The following is a 24,016-nucleotide window of genomic DNA, read 5'->3' as shown; positions in this document are numbered from 1 at the left end:
GTTAGGGCCTCCGCTATCTCCTGGGAGTTACTGATGATACTGAGTGTCACCATGTTTCGGTGCTTTCAGGCATGCTGCTGGAGGGAACAGAACGTACATCCAGCCTCATTCTGTCTTACACTTTATCCTCTTCTGCAGTTTGGCTTGGGGAACGTAAGGCAGAAAAAAAACCCCACAGTATGTATGAAAGTTGGAGCATTGAACATAATGAAATTAAACTTCCAGAGCCATCAGACCTGATTAAAAATATTTTGACTTATGCTCAGAAAAGCTACAGTGACAACTTCATGACTTTTATTCTTGTTTTCAATTTTGCTGCTGTAGTGAGCTGCTTTCCTTCTGCCCCGTTTCCAACAGTCAGGCTAGAGCTGCTTTTCTTTACCTTTGCCAGTAAAGACAAAAGACAGAAAGTGAGTGAGAAAGGCTGACCTGCGCTGGGAGTAGGGAGGGCCCGTGGCCTTGATATTTTTTAATAGAGTTTTTTTTGTAGGAAAGGATTTTTATTAGATCTCAAGATTTAATTTAATAGAAAACTGGTATCATGATCCGTGAGTGGCTGAGACACATCACAATGTAATCTGTCAGGAGTTTTCAAAATCATAGCACAAGTCAATAAACGTTATAGATGTTCTCTTCTCACACCCATGTTTTTACAGTGAGGAACTGAACCCTAGGCAGAACTGTTACACAATGTAATGCTGAACCTCTCAGCCAAATTGCAGAGAATTTTGATTTTAAAAGATACTAAATGCATTTTAGCAATCTGAATACCTTTCTAAAAAGAATTAAAAAGAGCAATTGTTGTTGTTTAATAGAGTAAAAAGGAAAAAGGTTGTTGAACATTTGCATTAGGTGCAAACCTAGTGCTACTCTGTTCCAAAATAGCTCTTACTTTCTTTGTCACTTACTATGTAGGCCAAGTCCATATGTCTCAGAGAGGGAGGTGGTAGCAATTCTGAGATCTGATGAATCACCAGCCAAAGAATTAGAAAGTGTCATGATCTAATCATGGTCTTAACAGCTACTGAAAAAACAGCAAACAAAAGAATAAGCCACAGATGTATTAGCCTGGAGTGTCTTCCAGATGAAAGATATCACTGCTTGCTTCAGTGCAGATGATTACAGATTCTGAAGCAATAAAGAATAAATTAATTGTTTTTTTAATATTTTTGTTTTCCTCTGTCAATTAAAATTTGTTCTGTTGTATGGCTCAGTATCTAACTAATTGCATTTCTTGTTGGGATAAGAAAATAATCAGTAAAGAAGAATATGGAGAGAAGCACAGTGCAGTTTAATCTGTTGAAGTTGTGAGATCCTTCCCTGAAGCCCAGGGGAAAGATGGAGATCCTTTTGCCACCTTTGTGCCTTTTTTAAGGGCCTGAGTCAAATTTTGCAAAATTAAAATAGAATATTTCTCATAGCTTTAATAAGCTTGGAGTCATGTTCTTTTAAAAATCTGAACTCTAGCTTTTAAGTGGTGCCCCAACAGTGAAGAGAATATGTTCAGAGCCTCCCAATTTTAGCTGTGTCTTCTAAAACTGAACTGGCTAACAAGAAGAAACCCATCAATCTCATCCTATTTTTTGTTTGTATTTTGCCTATTTCCTCCCCTTCCCCTGTGGATGTGTATAGTCATCTACAATTTTGGGACATTGAAAGCTGAAATTTCCTGTAAATTTATGATTAGCAGAAAGAGATTTGCCTGGCCTTCTCACGTGATAGTGATAACCTTGGTCCTTACGGACTGCACATGTGAAGAGGACAGGGGTGGAGTTGATCCTCCTTCCTTACTCAAGGCTTCCCGGGGACACCCTTCCAGCCTGTGCTAGTACATTCTCCCGTGGACTCTCGCTCACTCCCTCCAGCAAGACTGCCGAATTCTAGGGTGTGGGCAAGAGTAACCCCTTGGCAGGAGAACTGCCTTTAGAAGAACTGCTGTTACGTTGCTTGACTAGTCTCTAGGTTCGAGCTGTAAGATAGGATGTGCAGTGAGAGAGGCCTGAGAGCCTGAGTATTTAAGACTGGATGGTTACTGGATGGAATCAAATCTGTGTGCATGATGGACTTCCAACTTAATATTATACTATTCTAATGCCATCGTGTCTAAATTGTACTTATGTGATGGAAGTTCAGTTCTTGAATTTGAGGCTTATTCATAAGAAAGTTCCTACAAAATGCTAAGGGCTTTGTTTCAGTAAGGTACAGGATGACTTGCGCCCGTAGGACATATGAGCTTTTCTCTAGTAAACAGCTCTTTAGATGTTGAGAAGTCCATCAGTCTTCTTCACACTTCAGAAAGCAAGATCCTTACCAGTTGTCACCTATAAGACCAAATGAAGCTTTTTGTTTGTACATACCAAGCCAGCTAAGGTGGGTGTTTGGCATTCAGCTTCCTAATTACCTAGTAACTTCAGTGGTATTCCACCTTCACTTTGATGTGTCTTCAGTTACTGTATTAGTTGTTGAAATGATTAAAATGTAACAGGAGATCAAATTAGTTGTGTTTCTATGAATACACATTGTTTGTTCGTCACTTTTCAGCCATTGTAAACTATTGTGAATTGCAGTAAAGTGGAAAATATTTGAAATACTTTTTAAATTTCCAGCGACTCCTATAATAAGCAGAAAAAAGAGGAAAGTAAAACTTTTTGAGCAAGAAAGGTGGTGAAGACCAGAGTAGACGTGCCACTGATTATCTTTCTTTCTGAGAAGAGGACTAAGTTCTTATTTCCCAGAAGACTTAAAGCCTTTTCCGTGACCTTTATTTTGTCTTTTATGAAAGTCAACAGATTTTGTTTTCATTGAAGTCCTATTTTTTGTCTCTTTAGAAAAAGAAACAGAAACCACTGGCTTCCCTTCTGCCACAGAAAAGTCAAATTGTGACATTGCAGTTTACAAATGTGCTTAAAAGTGTACAGCAAATTGATAATTTGTCTTATGTTTCTGTAGACAAGCTCTTTTATCTTACGCATAAAACTGGGGAGGCTTTTTTAAGGAAACAATGTGAAGATGCATCCTAAAACTACATTCATCATTTCAACTAACTCCATGAGTCAGTATGATCCTGTTTTTCTGTTATTGTTTCTTTGAGGGATAATAAAAAAGAGTTAAATGTCCTCACCTCTGTGTCTTTACAGATTTAACACTATTTTTTAATCTGTTTTCTGGCATAGGTCAAATTTCCTGTGTGTTTGTTTTATCATTTAATCTCAAAGACTTTTTTATCTTTTTGTTCAGTTTCTTCTAATATAACTGTGCCTCTTGGGTTTCTAGGCAGCTTCCCGGCATTTGTTCTCTGAGATCTCAAGGTGTCCTCCTCTTCTGAGTTTTCTGATTTGCAAGTGCATTTAAGATGAAATTTGCCAAAGGTTTGTGGTTCTCCACAAGATTAATCTGGAGAGAGAGAGACTTTCTCTGGAACATCTTTTGATGAAAGGCATTAATGGAAATCATTTATTATTTTCTAATCTATCAAGGAGCACCCATAGCAGAGAACTGCCCTCGAATATGTTTTCCTGAGTGCCACACTTGATTTTTGTTATTTCTAAACCAACACATTCTATCATGTTGTCATGGTTTAGCCCCAGCCGGCAGCTGAACACCATGCAGCCACTCACTCACTGCCCTCCCCCCCCCTCCTTTCCTCCCCCCCAGCGGGATGGGGAGGAGAATGGGAAGGAAAAGGCAAGACCTGGTGGGTTGGTATAAGGACAGTTTACTGGGATAGCAAAGGGAGAGGGGAAGACAAAACAAAACAGTACTTAACAGAGTATACGAAACCGATGATACACAGTGCAGTTTCTCACCCAAGGACCGTACAACTCAGACCGCACGCTCAGACCTGTCCCGAAACCGGACTGTCCCTGAGCCACGCGTCCTGGAGCTGCTGCCGCCCCTCCCCGACTAGCCCCCCTTTTACGCTGAGCATGACGTCATATGGTATGGAATACCCCCTTTGGCTAGTTTGGGTCACCTGTACTGTCTATGTCCCCTCCCAACTCCTCGTGCACCCCCAGCCGTCCCGCTGGCGGGGCGGTGCGAGAAGCAGCAAAGGCCTCGGCTCTGTGTAAGCACTGCTCAACAGCAGGTCCACATAACAAAAACATCTCTATATTATCAACGCTGTTTCCAGCACAAATCCAAACCATAGCCCCATACTAGCTACTGTGAAGAAGATGAACCCTCTCTGCTGAAACCAGGACACATGTGAAAGTGATTTGAATTCTATATATTAAAAAAATAGTGTATTGAGAATGACTACTGTTTCTAATACAGTTACTTTTGTAGTTACATGTAAAAATATTTTACATGTAGTGAAAATACATGTCCAGTAGTTATTGCTGTCTGCATTGGCCATTTACCTAATTCAATAATTTATATTCACATATAACCCTTGCATTACTTTTCCATTTAATTAAGTTGGAGTCTTTTGGGTCCTCTTCTCTAAAGATACTTTAATATAGTAAGTCAGTTATTTGCATGATAACTTTCTAGTTTTTTATATTTTCTTTATTTTTTGTAATAAAGTATATTTAAAGATAAAAGTATAAATCTGTTGTATGTTAAAGTGGGGGTGAAGTGATCTTATCTTAATACTGGGATTATGGTTCTCAACTCACATGTGAGAAGCTTCACATGTATGACATTTTATTTGGTATTGATTAATTTCCTTGCTCATTATTAATCCATTCAAAGACTAATAACAAGCAAGGAAATTAATCACGTATATTTCTAAAATTCAGGTAATAATATCACAAAGAATGAACTGATCATGTGTTTGTCACATTTATAAACCCTCCCATTCTGCTTTCAATCCTTTTAGACAGGAGTGAGAGCATTTGTTGCAGAGGTTTGGTTTTGTTGAGAGGTTTGATTTGTTGCTATCCTCTGTGCAGGACAGCAGCCACAGTCAGCTGAAACCGCGCAACAGCAGCCAGAAGGAATTAATGCATTGCCCAAATCTCTGTAAACGTGGAGAGCTGTGCGTACCGAGCTCTGAATGGTTCCTGCTGGTGGTCTGGAGACCAGCTTCTTTAAGAAAAAACAAGTGTTCTCACTCTGACCAGAGGTATATATTGCTAGCTTTTCAAAATGTAGAAGGATAGGGCCTAATATGTGTAAATTTATGAATGGCTACATTAATGTGCAGCATATCAGTGTACCAAACCTTCCTTGCTTCATCTAGCCCTCATATTAGCTAGTAACATAAGCCTGTGGAAGTTCTGCTTTTACTCCACTGGAAAAAAATGATTGCAGTCCCTCCCAGCCCCCATGGGAGATGTGGTGCAGGACAGCTCTAATCGTTAGCATTTGATAGATCTTTTTCCCAGGCTGCGTGCTGAGTCTGGCAGGTTTCCTCTATACAGGTGGGGTCATCAGTCCAGCAAGAATGATTTTGTTTGCTGCAAGCACAGTCCTGGAGTATGTTTGTGGGCTGTGTGCATTCAGTTTCTGAACAGTAGCAAAGGGTTTATATTACACCACTGGTTTGAAAATGAGTGAAGGTCTGAAAGAACAGCATGTATTACAAAAAGATTGGTACGTTGTATAAACTTGTGGCTTGCAATCAAACATTGAATCAAAAATTCAATTTGATATAAAAAGGCATGACAAAAAATGTCACTGTACGAGGCAGAAATATGAATGCAATATACAGTTGATTGCAGATGTGCTGTTACTGACATCTCAAAAAACAGGGAAATTTGCATTTGAAAGGGATGGTTGGATTTGGTATGAACTGTTTACGAACTGCTGTACTTGTTTTATAATAAAATCAATTTAACCTCATAATGCACTATGTTAAGATACTCCTTTTCAAAGAGGAGAAGCTGCTCATCTTTCCCATTACATTTTCTCAGATTATCTGAGGAACTGTGGCTGTGGTTCCATGTGCCTGTCGTCTTTAGCGGTGTCTGCCTGCAGTCAGGTTCCACCTGTGACCGTTCATTCCTGTCCCCTGGGTTGTGCCAGTGCAAGGACTGGGGGCACATAAGGTGAAGCAGATTAGTGAACTGATTTGCCTAGCAAAAATTAAAATAAAACTGTGAAAATGTACTTGAGTTGGTTTGTTTTTCAGGTGGATCGGTAGTTCACCACACGGCAAGAGAATCAGCAGTTCTAGTACACCGCAGACCGTGACATTTGAACAGGGCTGTGTGCCCTAATGGGAAGATTACCGTTGAGTCTTTGGCAGGAAAGATATGCCTCGGGATTCACAGGCCCTTGTTTTGAGCCTTATTTAAGATACAGAAACGCAATAAAGGTGTTTCATTTTGGTTAAAACCATCTTCTGGTCTAGAATGGCTGAAGCTGTCGATCCTAACGAATTTCCCAGTTTTCTCACCGGTGCGGTGCCCTGCATTTGTTGTTGTTCTGAAGAAAAAGGTTTTCCTGCATTGATTTCTTATGTCAGTATAACGTGATTATTTGCTGAGGAATTTGCTGCTTAATTCAAAATCAAAACTCTCATCTAGAAAAATAAGAATAATGTCAGGATCTAAGTCGAAGTTAAATTAGGTCAGTAGAGTTCTTCTAGTTTGGAGACTTTGGCTCGGGCGTTTAAATTTTAAGAGTGTAAAGGAAATATTTTTCAAATTGTGAAACAAATGTAAACTGGTGGAACACCATCTACCTGGGCTATCAAAACTGCAAAGAACTATTCAAATTGCCTAAAGCTATCTCAAAATGGCTGTGGATTTAAGATTAATGAGAAATATCTCAGAGGCGCTGTTGAAGACTCTCGTTCTGAATAGCTTGTTAGCAATACAGCTGCTGCTCTTCAGATCTGGAGAGGAGGATGCTTTCAATCAGATACACTCACAAGCAGTATTTCTTCCCTTGTCTGCTGAAGCAAGATAGCGATATCCAAATCAGACTACAGATTAATATGAGAAGAGTACCTAATTAGGTACTCTAAAGATTTTTCCAGGCTGATGCAGCAAACACTGGTAGGAAATGATTCACTTTTGATTTAAAGATATAAGAAAATGAAAAAGCCTTAGGTGAGTTTGTAGAGGAAAAGGAAGTGAGAAGTAGAAATTGCTTCTTTTTGCTTTGCTGTACAGTTTAAATGATTCCTCAGAGGTTCCACTGCACAGTCAAGGTAGTTTTTTAATTCACACTTTGCCTTTCTGGAGGCCTGTCCGTTTTTTTGCTCTTTGGTTCTGGGTATTACCAATTTCTATGTTTGAAAAAGGCATATCAATACTGTTTACAATTTACTTTAACTATACTTACTTAAAATAAAAATTAGCATCTTTACATTTAAAATTTTTGTGATCGTAGTTGTATCATGTACAGTGAGGCTTTGGGGAGCTCTTTTGAAATGTTATGGTATTTTATACAGTATTTCACAGTTAATAACCAATGCTTGTATCCAGCATTCCATTGCAGTTATTCTGGGGTCACTCAAGCTGGATGTTTTGTGTTTTGGCTCATTCTTTCGAAGTGTTAGCATTTCAGTAATTAGCCAGGGAAAGCTCACACCCTTTGTGTTAGTTCGTGTCTGGTTGACTGAATGCTCAGTGTGACAGCGGTGTAGACAATAAATCTAATAGCACGCTCTTATAGCTCTGGGTTTCTTATGTGCCTTCAGGTCATCATAGCTCTCTCTTCGCTCACATAAACAATACTTGAATATTATGATCTCAAAGAACTAATTTTGTGTAGTGAGGAATTTACCTGCCTAAGGTACCACCAGATGTCTGTCTCGATTATGGAAAAATTTTATCCAAAGATGATGATGTACAAACATAAAGAATAAAAGTAAACAAGGAGACATTGAGCAAAAAAACACCTGTTGAGCTCTCAGCCCACATTTTATCACTTTTGCAGAACAGCTTTTTGCCTCTAATGCTATTGGATGCTCCAAATGGTATATGGACATCTCAATTCAATACAAAACTACTTTTTGGGGTTAAAACAAAGAGTACCTGAAATCCCCGTGAGGCATGAAAAGTAGAAAGATTATGGGCTGGATTGCCTTCATAGTTGTAAGGGATTCTAGACACATTGTTCTGGCAGATTTACTGAAGGCCATTCAGCTCCAAAGCTCACAGGCACTAAACAGGAACAGAAAATAATGCAAACTCATTTAACATTACCTTTCTGTGAATGCAGTGAACACCACTGCCGTAGCCCTCTTGAGTCCACTCAGTCTAGCCTTACAAGAGCCTTATTTATCTTCCTATAGCTGCACTCGTTCTGTTTTTCAGATTCACCTGCCTCTCAGAAGACACCTTGTATCCAGCTGTCCTCTGAGTTTGGAGGTAAGAGTGCAATTTCTAACCTTGTGTGGGAGAAATCTAACTTATGTGGAGTTTCATTTAATGAACACACAAGAATTTTCCTGTTGAGTAACTCTATGTTAATAGACAGTTGCTTAACCTCTTTTCTGAGCACTGTGTTTCCAAACATCCCTGTGATTCAGGTGAGAAAGACATTGTTGGATCTTACTCTTTGTTCATTAAATTTCTGGACTTCACTTACTTAATATCATAGCTGTGTGAAGGAAGGTTAAAAAATTCCCAAACACCTTCCAATATCAACTGTGTACTATATTAAAATTGGAGAAGCTAAAGTTAAGATGTACCCTGTCTCCTCCATGGCTGGGATTTTCAAGGAATCCAGCCCTCAGTGAAGCTGAATAGACTCATACTAGTTTTTAGTAAGCACATTTAAAAATATTGTTTTGTATCTTTCTTAGACAAGTCCAAATGTATTCTTCATCAGAATAAAGAGTATGGTGATACAGGTGATTGCAACCACTGTCAACATCCTATTAAGTAGATCTTTTCTGGAGGGTTAACATTCAGTGCTTACTTCAGTTTTCATTTCACTTTGCTGAAATTTTGTGGGTTTGGAGCCCACTCCTGAAGCATGGCAGTTGTGTTACTCTGACCATCATAAGATCCTGCCCATCCCCATTATTACATACATCTCACCATTTTATGCTTCCAGAAGATAGTTGTCAACTTTAGTGTGTAATGCTTAACTTTTGATGTCCTTTTGTTCATGGAGTTTTGTAAACGAATTCATTCATTTCCCAACCTTTATGATTCTGGAGATTAGCTAGAATCTGTATATGCTTTTTGATTTGGGGCAAGTATTTCTATTCCTTTTGGCTTCTTCACAAAAATAGAGACAGTGATGGTCCAGATTCCAATCTTTATTAATTTTATGTTATCCAAGTTCTCTTGAGAGTTTTCTCTATTATGAAGAGTCAGCTATTTTCTGCTTTATGTGAAAGAGGACATGAACATCAGAAAGAGAAGTATGTGAAGAGAATCTGCACCCGGCATTTCCTACACTGAGCCAATTTTGGTTTTAGCAAAACTTAATACGATCCTGAATTTTAAGGTCACCCAAAATTAGGTAGAGTAACAGATGCCACTGTCAAAGAGAGACAAAAGCACTTATTGAAAAACTTCCATGTTTCTGTCTGTGAACATGTTCTTGCTGTTGGATTCTTCACTGGGTTGCAGTTGGGAATTACTGTCTCAGTCTTCAAAAGTGAAAGGTTGTTGAAATGACAAGCAATGACTGGCTCAGCTGTGGACCCCGATGCTCAATGGGTTTGTAAATCAAAATTTGGCCTAAACTGGGGAAAGGCCACAAACTTCACTGGAAAAAAAATTATGAACTGGGAGAATTAATGAATTAGGAGATGAAACATATGACTTAAAGATATTAATTAGTTCTATTGTTTCTCTTTATATTATACTTTATCAAAATACATTTTATATATGGACTTACAACTGAAATGAATGGGAGTGGCAGAGCACCCATATAAATATTTGTATTAATCACCATATACTGTAAAGTTAACAGGAACTGCTCAGAGAAAATAAAATAAAGCTAGTTTGTCATCCCCTTTATAGGTACGCTTTGCTCAATTCCCAACATGTTTTGTAGTTTTAGATTAATTCATTCTTTGACTTGAAGCTAGTCTTAACTGCAGTTCCAAATCTGTCACAGTATGGGAGAATTTAACTTTTTGCCATCAGTGTTATCAACTGCAGAAAAATCACTCCTCTGTTCTTTTCAACATACCCCGACAAAATAGTAATTCTGCAGAATGCTGAGGACAGGAGGGGACAGAGTTCTTCTGGAGTAAAGAGGAGCTAAAGGGGGGAGCCTGGATGTGCTAAGAACCATGGCCGCAACTCCCTCTAACAGTGAGGATTCATTTTGCTCTGCATTGCAGTATTGCACCCTGAATCTGACCATTCTTCTGCCGTCTTAAAATAGATGTGGAATACGGTTCTGTGTTTCCTGATCCTAAAAAGGCATCCCTGCTGTTGCTTTAAAAACAGTTCTAGGGGTTCTAATGTCTGAATTACACGCTTGATGCAAGTTGAGGTGCAAAACCCTTGTGCTTCCACGATCAAATTACTGTTTATTTCATCCCTCACAAAATTAAGAACTATGTGGTTGGAGGTCTCAGTAGTGGGTGAGAAAATAAGCAGGAAACAAGTACCGTGGAATTAGAATACATGTACTTAAACATTTGTCTATTCATTGACTGACTTTGCATTTTGAGGGCTTTATTTTACAAACTCACTATTGTAAGTTGTTTTATATAAAGTTTTGGCTAATTTTTCACCATTATGCTTCTGATGAGCAGAACATGGATGAAGTATAAATGTCTAGAATAAAAATGACTGCTACAGATGCACTGGCGTGTTGCTGTGTTTACAGCCAATGTATATGTAGGCTATCCTTTTAAAAGGAAACTTTCACCTGCTGAATTAGAAAAAAATGGTAATCTCTAGTTGTTCTCAAAAGTCAAAATTTTTGACAAAGGAGAATAAACAATGTCCACTAATACAAGTTTGAAGTATGTAATGATGATATATAATTGTCATGATCTCTTTTTAAGCTACAGACTTTATAAGAGCATGACCTTTAAGAATTCAAAACCTAAACTAAAAGGAATTTACAGAAGTATTTTTTATGTAACCATTATTTAAAGCTTCCACTCTGTAATTAAATTTTGTCTCCTTGACAAGGGAGAATGAACTGTTCCTGAAAAAGCTTCTCATATGGTTGGCAATATAATTAGAGAACTAGTTATGCAAATGTCACACAAAAATGACCTTTAATGAAGCAATATCAAATGCAAAAGCTATTACACTTATGCAGCATGAAGAACAGCTAAAATATGAGTTCTTGAAGTGGATCCTGGGCCTGCTACTATCCAGATCCCACTATGTGGGGCACCTTCTCCTACGTGGCTAAGACAGGATGAGATCAAATAGTCATGTGATATACGCAGTAGATGACATCGTGTAAAAGCTTGTGAAGGAATAATTTCACTTTGTGCCACAGCTGGCTGCAGAAAGATGATAGGATCTGTTACGTACGGTGTCTGCAAAGAAGTAGCTTCCCTTCAAGGGGACTGCAGTTTTGTAGAGCACAACTTTATGTCAGGACCATCGCCTGCGGCCCCAGTAGCAAAAGCTGAAATGACAGAAATTATTTCAAAGAGTTTGCTGGCTGGGGCTTCTGATCTGGAAGCAGGGGGCACAAAGCCAGCAGCCATGGGAATGATCCAATGAGTGGAGCAAAGGTACAAAAGAGCACGCTGGAAGGGACCAAATGGGAAACGAGGGGAGGCCAAGGGGATCGGAAGAGGCAATGTATTGCACCGACGTAAGGCAGGCTTGGCTACAGTCCTTGGCAAGCTCTGAGCCTCAGTCAGTGATGTGTTCTGGTGGTTTCTTTTCCCCTTCCCAACTTCTTCTTTTTATCCTGGTTCTTGATTTTTTTGTTTTTAAATTTTAAAAATATGCTACATTGCCTAGCTGCTGGGCTAGCTGAGAGTAACGATAAAGCGTCTCCCTAGCACATGTATTTCCCAGCAGTGTCTTTGACAGACTCTAATGCGAATACATGTTGACCTACATACCTATTAATCTATCTTCTGTACTTAGGGATAGCTGCTTATTAACAAAATCAGGAGGGCAATACCAGTTGGAATGTTTTACTTTCATGGACTTAAAAGTGCTTTTCATAAATCAAAGCACAAGATATATTTTTTTAAAAAAATAGTATTCACAGATGGCATCAAAAATCTTGTTGGGAAAGATATGCAATATAATGATTCTCTAACTTTTTTGTTACTCGGCTCAGTTTTTCCTTTTTCACATTTAGCAGGTGTCTAAATAATCACCTCAGACCAGGTTGATTTTACCTTAAAGTTTGAGTCTATGTATGTGGATATGTTAAAAAAAAAAAAAGACCACATAATTTTTTTGTGTCCTCTGCAATCTCTTTTTAGCATTTTTTTCCAGCCTGTGGTTATGAGGAAAAGGATGGATTGCTTTGTAAGACTGTAGAGCATCTGTCACAATTGGTCTTTAAGAACACATTAGACAGATACCTGTCAGGAAAGATCAATACAGTCAATATTGCCCTGAGGCTATGACAGCAAATTTTGCCCAGTGCCTTTATTTTTCATACACACTTAATTTTTAACATAGGCGGATCTCTTTCTTCTCATTCTGTATATGCTAAGATATTTTTGTTGCTGCTGGTTTTTTCCTTTTTAATTGATACTTTCACTAACCCATGACGGCACTGTGGTCAGAGTTGTCATCTTGTGTAGCTAGGTACCGAAACTGGCAGAACTGATTGCAAACAGAAAACTGCAATCTTAGACAGAAGTTCCTTTTTTCCTTGCTGTGAGCTTGTCAAATTGCAGCCTAGATACCCTGTTAAAACTAAAGACATTTATGCTTTTTGCTTAAGCACCTCGCGCATCACAAGATGGTTTAATCTCATGGCATTCCCTTACTATGGGAATTGAGGCTCCAGAGCGGAGCAGTTCTTGGGGTGTGATACAGATTGAGGGGTGATAGTCACTGTCTGAATTACTACAAAGAGCACCTGCCTACTTCAGGAGTATTTTTCAAAGTTTTAACTCTGAAAGTTTTAACACTGGCAAAAGAATAACAGATCAGTTAATCTGAGGTGGGGAGAACTCTGTGTCCTGGGTGGTTTTCCATAGGAGCTGGAGGTTTAGCAGTTTGCAGGAGAGTTACCATCTTGTCATGTGTATGAAGACAGCGTCAAGACTAGGGTGACTGGTACTGTCATACTAATGAATAATAGTCCCCTGCTTTATAGATACGATAAGAAACAGGTTATTCTGACTGAAACTGGCAATAAATTAAAACTGTTCCTTTGTAACTGCAGACTGAAGCAACGAGTGGTAACAAAGCTGCTTAATAAATTTATTTTTTAAATATTCCATTGAGAATTCAGAGCACATGTCTGTGCTTGCTCAAGGGATGATGTGTGGATTATGTCAGACAGATTGAATAACTGAGGCCATTTTATTGTACTCCAGCTACTCACAGTCTAATTAGCCTCTGCCATCAGGAAGTAGCTTTGCTACAGTGAACCTTACCTTCAGTGTGGTAGCTGTTAACAGCTCTTCTAAGATAGTAACAATTAACAAAATCTCAGTGTGGGTTTAATGCTAGCTGGTGGACACTAAGTGCACACCATAAAGCCATATATTGCAAATACATTATTGGGTCAGTCATCAAGGATTCTGCTCTCATTTAAATGAACAGAAAAATGAGGCTCAGGCTCCACAACCAAATCAGTGTATTTCTGTTGGCTTCAGTGAGTTTGGACACTGTTTTATCTATGTGTGCTGTGTTAAATATCTTTGAAAGATAACCTTTACAGCTTCCATTAGCAGTTTCAGTCACATTCAGTTCACAGCATTGTATTGCAGCATGTTTTCTCAAAAGTGGGCGCGTAGTGGTGGGAAAAATCCAGTTTGTGGAACATATGTATGTACCTTACTATTCCTAATTCTGTGAAAATGTTTCTTCACTTACACATTGTTTTACTAAACAGAGCAAGCTAAGAATTTTTTGTTCCGTGAAGAGTGATTTAAAGACAAGGCTATGCCTATTGATTTTCCTTAAATGATTTTATACGGTGTTTTAATGTGTTTCCAAGGGTTTACATTTTTCTTTTAGTCAATACTGGTATCCCACAGTTTTTAATTTAGAGATACAATCAATCATGGTTAAAACCATTTTTAAAATGTAGGATTTCAAGCATTCAAATTTGAAATAGAATTTGCCTGTGAAAATTGCACTGTAAACTGAAAGAGCAGGTACTCCCAAGTAGCATAGCTGGATTGCCTTAAATAGGTTCTCAAGAAGCAGTTGTCTAATAGTTTAAAACAGTGCACTCCTGTTATAGCTAATATGCCTTCAGACCATTCCGCTGAGGTTCAACATAATCCAAGATCTCATCAGCTTTGTTTTTAGAGGCTTGACTTTAAATGTAAAGCCAATAATTGATTTTAATAGAAATGAGAAATAGATACATTAGGCTTGATTTTAAAAAATAATTTTAGTCCAGAATTCAAACTAAACAGCATAGTCAACTATGCTGACTATATCACAAGTCTACCAATATTGTCTGGCTTTCTTTACGGCCATCCTGCTGCCACGATGGGAACATGTGAGACTCTTCTGGTTTCAGAAACAGTCGAAAAGTATTCCCTATCTAAAGAGCAGTGTAAATAGAATAACTCTACTCTAGATGTTCTTAGTGCTTTCAGGGGAAAAAAGTCTGTGTGAATTTGATGTGGAAATCTTCTTATGTTTTAGTCCAAATACCTGTTTATTCATCAACTCCTTGCTGTATCACCACCCAAAGAATGCAGTACTTATTTTAAAATCTTGTGATGCTGAATCAGACCAATCAATTTGATTTTTTTTTTTTTTTGCCTGACTTGTGATTTTTACGTGATTGGCTTTAACAATACTGTAAACATAAAATTTAATATTTAGGAAAGATTGTTTTCTGCTTTGAAAAGAAGGCGGTGGTTTCCTTCCCATTCTTGCATAGACTTGCATGTCCTGCTTTAGGTTAGGCAAGCTGAAATGCTTCATTTTACAATCTTGATCTAATAACTGGATAATAAGGCATTTCACAAGAGCCTTCTATCATGTGATAGCCAGTTTGATGTCTAATACTAGTATTATACTCAGACATTAATAAGCATGAGACTAGGAAAGAAATTCGTTCTGCTGGCCACATGAAAAGAAACACTACAATAGTTCTATTGAGACATTTTAGTGTTTGGAGCAGAAACTTTCCATTAGTCTAGGGAACTACTGTAGTCAAGGACGTACTGCGCTGTTCCTGTATAGAAGAACATCCAAATTTGATGAAGATACAGGATTCCGCAAAGCCTCTTGAGTTCATCTATAGTGCACGGTGTATATATATATATTCCTGAGTGAGGTGGGATGAGTACCTGGGTGTAGCCATTACTGGCGTACTGCTCCATACTCACTAGTTGAAAGCACAAGTCTGAATTTCCTGGGCACTGAAAATATGTGAGCAGGCTGAATCTTATACTGGCACTGAAGCTCACCAAAGGTTCTTCACGTGTCAGATTCCAGGTAGAAAGCAGGATGGAGTTTCCTAGCACTTGATGCTCTTCGTTGCTATGGGCCTCTGCTAGGTAAGAACAGAGCCAAACAGGTTGAGTTTAGCACATTGGAACAGAAGGGTCTGCAAACCAGTAACACATACTCGTCTCCAAAGTGGCACTTCTTCTGCAACAGAAGCCAAAATTCTGAGTCTCAACCGTATGCTATTGTCAAGTAGATTTTGTTTATTTGTACTGGCAAAAGCTGTTTTTCAGACGGCCTTATCAGTCACTGCGGAGAATGACCATCAGTAACAACTGGGACTTAGTCCCATTACTTATGTTAACAGAGATTTGGGCTGTGGTCCTAAAGAGCATGACCCTCCTCACCGTATGTGTGTCAGTAAGGCGCCGTGAGTTGGATTTTCTTTTCTTTGGATTCCTTCCGAGTCTATGACAATGCATACAGACAACATCACTGAAAGTGTTAAAGCTCAACCTGCGCTTTCAGAAAAATGTCTATGCAGCCTTCACTTCAGGTTGTCTGCGTATATGTGTAATGACAGTCCTGGATAACCGAATTGTATACTAGATTTCCCTGTGGCGGATTTCTGTCCCTCACTTGGAGGTGTAGCCACACTGGCTGTTGCCTCTAGAGGTCTGTGCTGTCTGTTCTGGAAATGGGATGTGTGTGTTGCAGGAAGAGAAGCAGCAGAGCAGTGATCTCATACACCAGCTTCAGGCAGTTGACATGGCTGTTCTGCTTCTGCCAGAGGGTTCCAAGAAATTCACCTGAAACGCTGCTACAATCATTCATTAATGCTTACCTCATTTTTCTAGATGTCCACTTTGGGATGCTGTGTACCTATAGGTGGAAAACAAGTCAAGGTATGTGTGAAGGAGGGAATTGGAGGGGAGATGGACCAGTATGATTCTTTGGACATTCAAACACTATTTTGGTGCTAAGTAGTCTAGTGAAATCAGGTCCCAGTGATTTCAAATCAGATGCCTCAAATTAGTACAGACTTTTCACCTAACTATTTCAGGTTTTCACTCTTCATCATTTGAGATGGTCTTTATGGAGGGCCATGAAAACAAATTAATGGAGGCAAATTCCTAAATAATACAGTGAAATTACTACAGTAAAGCATTCCAGGGAAAGGAATAGTTCTCTCTTCAAAGCAGGGTGTAGTTGTGCATGACCCTGCCTTTTCATTTGGTTTGTATAGAAAGGAATTGCTCGTTTGTTTTAGTGCTTATGCTGAACAACAAAGAAATGAATATATATTATATTATATATATTTGTATTAGATAATACAAATGTAGACCTCTGTGCCAAAGATGTGATAATTTCTTACGCTAAATGGCTGTGTTCGGGTTTGGGGTTATTTTGGTCACTGAAAGGCAGTTCCTAGACATACAGGCAGATAATAGCATTGCATTGTTTAATAACTTGAAATGCTTTAACTGCAACTCCAAATGAAAATTATTCAATTCATCAAGGCAGTCAGATAAAAGAGAGATTAAATCCTGAAACTCAAGGAAACAGAAGTGAAGTTTTATCTAACTGCCAGCAATGTTTTCTCTAAGAAACATGCACTATTTAAAAAGGCGCATCTAATTTTTTAACATTATAGCTGCTCTCAACAAGTAAGAAGCTGACTCTATCATCGTGGCTGTATCTGGGGAACATTTACTGGTGCTACAGAGACGAAGAGAAATGGTCCTAATAGCTGAATGGCATGGCAAGGTCCCTGAATTCATTATAATATTCCTGAGGAACCTTGTGCTTCAATGTTAAAAAAGAAGTATTAAGACAGATGAACTTCAGTACTCCTTCCTATTGCTCATTCCCATTTCCCCTTCCATGGTGTCTAATATGCCTTATCACCTCTTTTTTCTAACCTTGCACAGTGTAGACACTTTATCTTAAAAAAAAAAAAAAAAAAAAGTTCTTCACTGTTCCCATCCTCCCAGTGCAAAAAATCTCCACCAGCTTAAATGGAATCAAGTTCGTGAAATCAAACTCTCAGAAATTAGGAAATACTACAATTTCTTCATCCGTCTTAGAGAGCAATCATTGAAAATACATGTCCAGCCCCATGAATCGCCTTATGCTTACCTCCTCCACTATCAGAGTTCTTTAGAAACTTCCTCTTTAGTGATACTTTTTCAAAATTTGTTTGAGAGGCTTGAAGATAGTATAGTTATTTGGTTGAATCAAAGCAGTTAATATACATTAATACTGGTAGTCATAGTGCATATCCTAAAGCCTAGAATACTTAGCGGTTTTATAGCACTCAGCATTTTGATGTCCTACTTTGCAAGAAGCAGCCACACAGTGGAATTTTATTGACTTGCATAAAATTATGGATTAGAAAGCCACATAACAGGAGGAGTATTACAGGGCAATTAAGGTTTGTTAAAGGTATAAGCAAATGCTGAAATGTTAGTGAGACCTGTGCAATAACCTTTTCAGTAACCAGCACTATTTTTTCTGGCTGTGCTAGGTGAAGTCTGTAGTGTAGATCAGTCAGCCTGCTGCTCTGTCCTGCATGGGAACAGGGACAGCCTTGTCCTGCATGGAGTCAAAGTGATTTTTGTGGACAGATGGTGGTGTGGTTATATGACACCCTGTTCTAGCAAAGTGCTGCTATAATGAACTGCTTCTCTGGAAACTCTCAAGTAAAATGCTAATGAACTTTCCAAGAGAAATCAGCAATTTCCAATTCACAGTAGAACATGGGATGGAGATTTTTAGATTGCAATTTTCTTTCATTCTGTAAGAGTTTATCAGAAAGCAAACACTGATGGTATGTCTGAATCCTCAGACACTTTGTGCAGGAAGCTGGCATCTAAAGTTTATTTCACAATGTTAAAGTTTTTTCCTCCAAATTGCTGCCAAATTGCACTTTTGTGCTCGGGCTCCTCTAATCTCTAGTATGGCAGCAGGGTTTCAATCGTCTGCCTTACCCAGAGGTAGTGCTGGTGTCCTTTTTTGTCCTTACAGAGAGGAGCGGTCTGCGGATAGAGTACCACGAGTGAGAATTAAGTCTCAACAGTTTGGCAGTTGATCTGGTGTCCCACTCCAGCACAGATTTTCTGTGAAACGTTAAGTCGCTTTTCTGTGCTTTACTGGTCTTTCTGTGCCTAGCTATCTACAAAACGAGGTAGGTGCTTGAGCACACAAGTCCTTGCAAGGCTTTAGGCCAGCATGTGCTGAAATTTCCACAGGGAGCCCGCAGAGATTTCATCTTCTGTCCCTGCAGTGACTGATGCTGCTGAGAACCCTCAGCCGCAGCTGCGTGGCTAACTGTAAGTTGTATAAACACTGCGGTTTCAATCTGCTAGTTTCTTGAAGGCTAAAATTACCTTCTCTTATGTAAAAATATGGTAGTCACATTTGATGGGTTTCTTTTACTCCCCACCTTCCGAGGTAAGGTTCACAATGGCACTAAGTTACAACTACGCCTTTGTTTGTGTGTTTGGGACAAAGAGCTGTTTACAGATCCAGGGTCTAGATTACTTCTACACCTTGCCTACTTCATCAGTACGCAGTCAAAAGTTACATGATAGTAAATGGCTTCAGCTGGCAAGCAGCTCTTACACAAAAAGTGGGTTCATGGTTGCTTAACGCATTAAGTGCTTTTCTCCTCAGTTGTACATTTGACAAGCAGGGTTTTTTTAATCTTACTTACCTCTATTGACTTGATCCAGTAGTGTAAAAGCAAAACACTTTGATGAAGAAATAGATTTTTTTCTGTTTCTTAAGTGACTAGTGTTTCTGCCTCTTCAGTTTTATTTACGTTGATTCAGTGAATTAGTGAAAAAAAGCCCTGCCTATACAAGTGCATGAGTTGGCCCATTCAGACTGTTGTTTTTAAAGTCCAGCAGTTGCTCCCTGGCTTTGCCAACTCAAGGCTGTAACACCTGAATCCCATATCTCACAGGAGGCGGCTGCCCATAGGATGTCTGAGCAGTTCAGTCTCTCCCTAAGCATAGGGCAGACTTAGCAAAAAGCATCGGAGTTGGTGTAGCCAGCGTTCAGTGGTTCACCATCACTCCTGATGACAAATGCAACTTGGTTTTCTGTGTGTTTTGGGGAATTTTTCACCCAGCAGAACAAAATATCATGCTGACTTTAGATGTTGAGAACAGACACAAGGACATGGAACACGTCCCTGAGCCTGATGGTGGTAATTTTCTCCTGTTTCTTTCCTAAGCTTTTGTTTGCCAACTCTTTGAGGGTGGGCTTTTACTTTGATGTTTTATTGTCTTTCAAATCACTAGTTTTACTTTTACCACCAGTAATTTTTTGAGTGCTTTGGAGGGAGGGGGGAAGGGAGAAAAAAAGAGATGTAGTAATTATGAATGTATTTGGTTAGATTATAAAGTCTCAAAGCTCATTAAAAATGGGAAACCATGGCAACCTCAACAATACATCCCACACATATTATACCTACCTAACAATGTGCAAAGTACATTTAGAAAAGAGAAATTAAGCATGAAGAAAAGGGGAGAAAAAGCATTCACTTTTTATATTGCTATTTTTAATTCTCAGATCCTGCATATCGACATACTTGTGCTGGCAGCACTTCTAACTCGTACATTTAAAAAATAAGCAACTGATCAGGCTTAATATGGGATCTCTTCTCAGTATCGTTCTTTATTCTCCTGAGATTTCCTATCTTGTATTTTTAGTAAAGGACAGATTTAATGGGAGGTTAGTAGCCGAGGAAAGAAAATGTGAACATCGCAATTTCCCTGGACCTGTCTCTCCTAAGAGACGTTTGGAGTTTTGGACAGTCCTGCCTCTCCTTGACTCTTCAGATCACGAGAAAATGGGCAGAAATTTCTCTCTTTCTGCACTAGTATATACTCCATATGTAGTATAAATCTAACATCAGTACTGATCATCTAATTGAAAGATTCTTGGTCTTTGGAGACAAGTCTCTTGCAGGAACCCTGCAGAGTTACTGGACCCATTTGTGCATGAATGGTTGCAGAATGAAGAGCGGTTTGAGTTGTAGTTTGGAGTTCAAAAGCAGGCTGTCTGAGGAAAGGCATCTCCCTGTTCCAGCACTGCCTTCCCTCCTGCTCCATCCCTGGAGTTCTGGGACTGATGACAGCAGCTCTGGTCTTCTTCCAGAGGGGAAGGAACCAGCCCGAGCATGGTGGTCAGTAAGCAAAAGATACTTAGTGTGGCTTACGGAGGGATATACATTTTCTAGTGACAGATATTTCTGTGGTCGACAATGAATTTAGATCTACAGAAGATAGGTTTGCTTTTTATTGACTAGTGGTCAAAACCTTGTAGAAGCGACCCACAGCTCTACAGGGTTTAGGACCATGAACTGAAAAGCACTGCTAGAATACAACATTGCCTTCTCTTAAAGCTGAAATTGCAGATCTGTTAAGATCAATTAAAGGATTTTAGAGAATACTGGGTTTCACTCTGGGTGTAACGTTTATTTACGCGTATTTTCTCTTTTAAAATACATAACATTTACATTTGAAGCTTAATTAAAACTGTTATACCAGAGGATAAACACGAGGCAGATGTAGCTTTCTCTTAAAATACTTTGATATCACAAGGATTAATCACGCAGCTCTTGTTCAACATGAGACTCTGCATTGTAAGAAAATCAAAATATGTTCTAGAGGCTATAGCAGTAACTGATAAAAGTGTGAATATGCAGAAGTGGATTCTGGAGGCAGCAGAAGGAGGTGCAGTCTAACCGCTTTGCTCAGAATTTCCAGACCAATGCTTATACATGGCAAATGAAACAGCTGGCCATTCCCTTTCTAATTTTGGTGGAGTTATTCTGATTAGTCTAACCTGAGAATTTGGCCTTGAATACCTGCAATATCTGTATAGAATATTTTCTCAATTATGTCTGAATAGCTGTGCCACCAAACAGATCCAGAGTGGAAAGTTTAGGCTGAGTGTGGAAATGGCTGTGATTCATCCCTAGCCATTCAGGTAGGGGTGTGCGAAGACTGGTGTCGGACTTCAGAGGGAAGACTTTGAGCAGTGTGTACTGGAAGGCAATCCCTCTGCTGTAATTCTGATTTTTCTTACCCTCATAAAGGTAAAATTATTTTAAAAGGCTGTAATTAAGGACAAGAAAGAAGAGTGGTTCCTTTGGGCTGCCAGAGATTTTGTATTTTGTCAATTGTAGGATAGCAATGCCCCTCTGTCATCTTTGGAGCAAGGACTTCACAACTTGAACAGGAAAATGTTCTTTGTGTCACTGATTTTACTGTTACCAGTATCCCACTGTTGTAGAAATAAGTAAAATTTCCTCTGGCTTTTCTGGAAAGGTATTTTTTAAAAATGGAATCTATTCATAGATGGGAAGTCTTTTTTCTAATGGCCATGGCATTACACATACAACCACTGTAACTGGGGACATATAATTGTGTTTCTTTTCCGGTGCTGCTTATATGTGCCAGTCAAGAGATTGGCATTCCTCACTTCTGCAATGAATTTCTGTAAGCATTTTATGACTAACTTGTTTATTTCTAATGTGCTTGTGGTTAATTGTGTGAAGTGTTACCTGTGAATCTCACAGCTTCCTTGGCTGCACTGTGAAGAAATAAAGTCACAAAGACTCCAGTGACCTTTTAGGAAACTAAAATGAAGTTATGCAGTTGCTGGGTTTTGTTAGGAATGCTTTAAAGGTACAGCCAAAAACAAGCTCATAAATGTTTGATTTCATGTACTTTTCAGTGGTACTAATTGATACAGTTAAAATATCTTAAAATTTCTGTGAAACAGAATATAATTTTCCAGATAACAGTGGTAGATAAGTATTGGTAATAGATGTTAACACAAAAGTCAAGGGGCTGTGACATCCATCAGGCCTTCCTGATAGGGTTTTTGATTTTCTGTGTCTGTGTTGATCCAGGATGTTTTGGTAAAAACTGGGAATAATGACCCTGACATCACACTTGAACTATATTGGCCTGCTCAGGAAATGCTTCCTGGATTACATCTCTTCAAAAGGCACACTTTCCGTAAGGGTAGTTCATTCCAAGTTTATCTGTGTTTTCTATAAAAGTACCTGAATTCGGATTTTTTGGTTTAGTAAGACAGAAGGTGAAATGCTAATTAGTAAGGCCTAGAAACTGAGTAATCTAAAAGTGACTGACTGATCTTTGTGACTTCCCATACTGTTCTCTCTAAAGGCCACAAGTGGAAGGGCAAAGGAATAATTTTAATTTGTCGTATACTTCCATTACAAGATAATAGGCTAAGGGGATTCTGCAGCCTCAACAGCAGCTTTGCTTTAGCATAAGCTTCATTACCATGTGGCTTTTTGTTTGTTATGTCTGTTACGGTTTTACCAAGTTTTTACAGTCTTCATCCCATTGCCTATTGTTTATGGATATGATGCACAGAGATAATAATAGATTGCAGAGCCGTGACACAGAACCAAACTTGACTTGCATGTCATTTGCTGAACCAGGCTGCAGCTCATGTTGTGGGGCTCTCACTGGCTGAACAAGAACAGAAAGTGTGCTGGGGGAAAATTTTTTGATTGAGCAAACCAACACATGCCTTCAGTTAACCAAGTGTAAAGGCTGAAATATACTCTCTAGTCCTTGGTTAGTCATCCCTACACTGTCTTAAAACAATGTAAGCCCTTTGCTTTGAATGTCCAATATAGAAAGCTTACTATAGGTATTGACTGATCAATTTTAATTCATTGCTGTTTAGATATGTAGGAGACGAGCAGAAGCTCCACACATTGCCCTTTGATTGATGATGTAGCTATTTCTAATTTAAATTAGCAATTATACAATAATTTTCTCTTACTGTAGTCTCGGTCTTTGACAGAGTAAATTTTTAATGACTAATCAATATGGAAATTTCAGGTAGAAACAGAAATTGCTGCAAGGCCCATTTTTCTCTAGAGATTGGAGATTTCATGGATGTTTCTTGAGAAAAGTTGTCTGAATGAGCTGTGCAGATCCTACTGGTTTTAAACTGGGAGGGAGAAAAACCCCAAACACCCAAGCTAACAACCCCTTCTCCCTAAAAAGCAGTTTTTCTCCAGCTGCCTCACCGCACTCTTGCAGGAAGAGGCCCTGGCAATCAAACCAAGCCCCAGCAAAAATACAGCTTCAGCAGAGTTGATGTTGAAGGGTGCAAGATAGACTCTTACGTAGCTGCTAACAGTACCTGATCCATGTCTGTTTGATCCCTCTACCCTAATAATTGTGCTTATTGTGTTTAGTAGGTGTGCACAGAGTCTGCTTTCAGACGGTTGCGTTCTGAGTCCCAGTGAGGCTGCAAGTACTAGACATGGAAAGGGTATTCTTGGTAAAGGATGCCACTGCCACGCTGGGAAGATTATTTGGAAACTAAAGGGTTTGCTGCGACAGCTATCGTACGCTTTCAGAAAAACAAGGTTGAATTTGCAAAGTTTGAAGAGTCACAAGAATGCCAGTCTCTGGCATACTATCAGGTTCTGAGGAGTGGTGTTCTTTTTGGTTACATTTTTCCTAATGGAAAATCTTGTTGAATTGAATAGATTATATGCTGCCAGAGAAAGATTCAGTCCTGTAATTGAAAGATTTGTTATTACATTTTGTACTTAT

The sequence above is a fragment of the Balearica regulorum genome, chromosome 9, assembly GCF_011004875.1.
Source record: "Balearica regulorum gibbericeps isolate bBalReg1 chromosome 9, bBalReg1.pri, whole genome shotgun sequence".
Taxonomy (NCBI): Eukaryota; Metazoa; Chordata; class Aves; order Gruiformes; family Gruidae; genus Balearica; species Balearica regulorum.
This window is presented reverse-complemented; position numbering follows the sequence as displayed.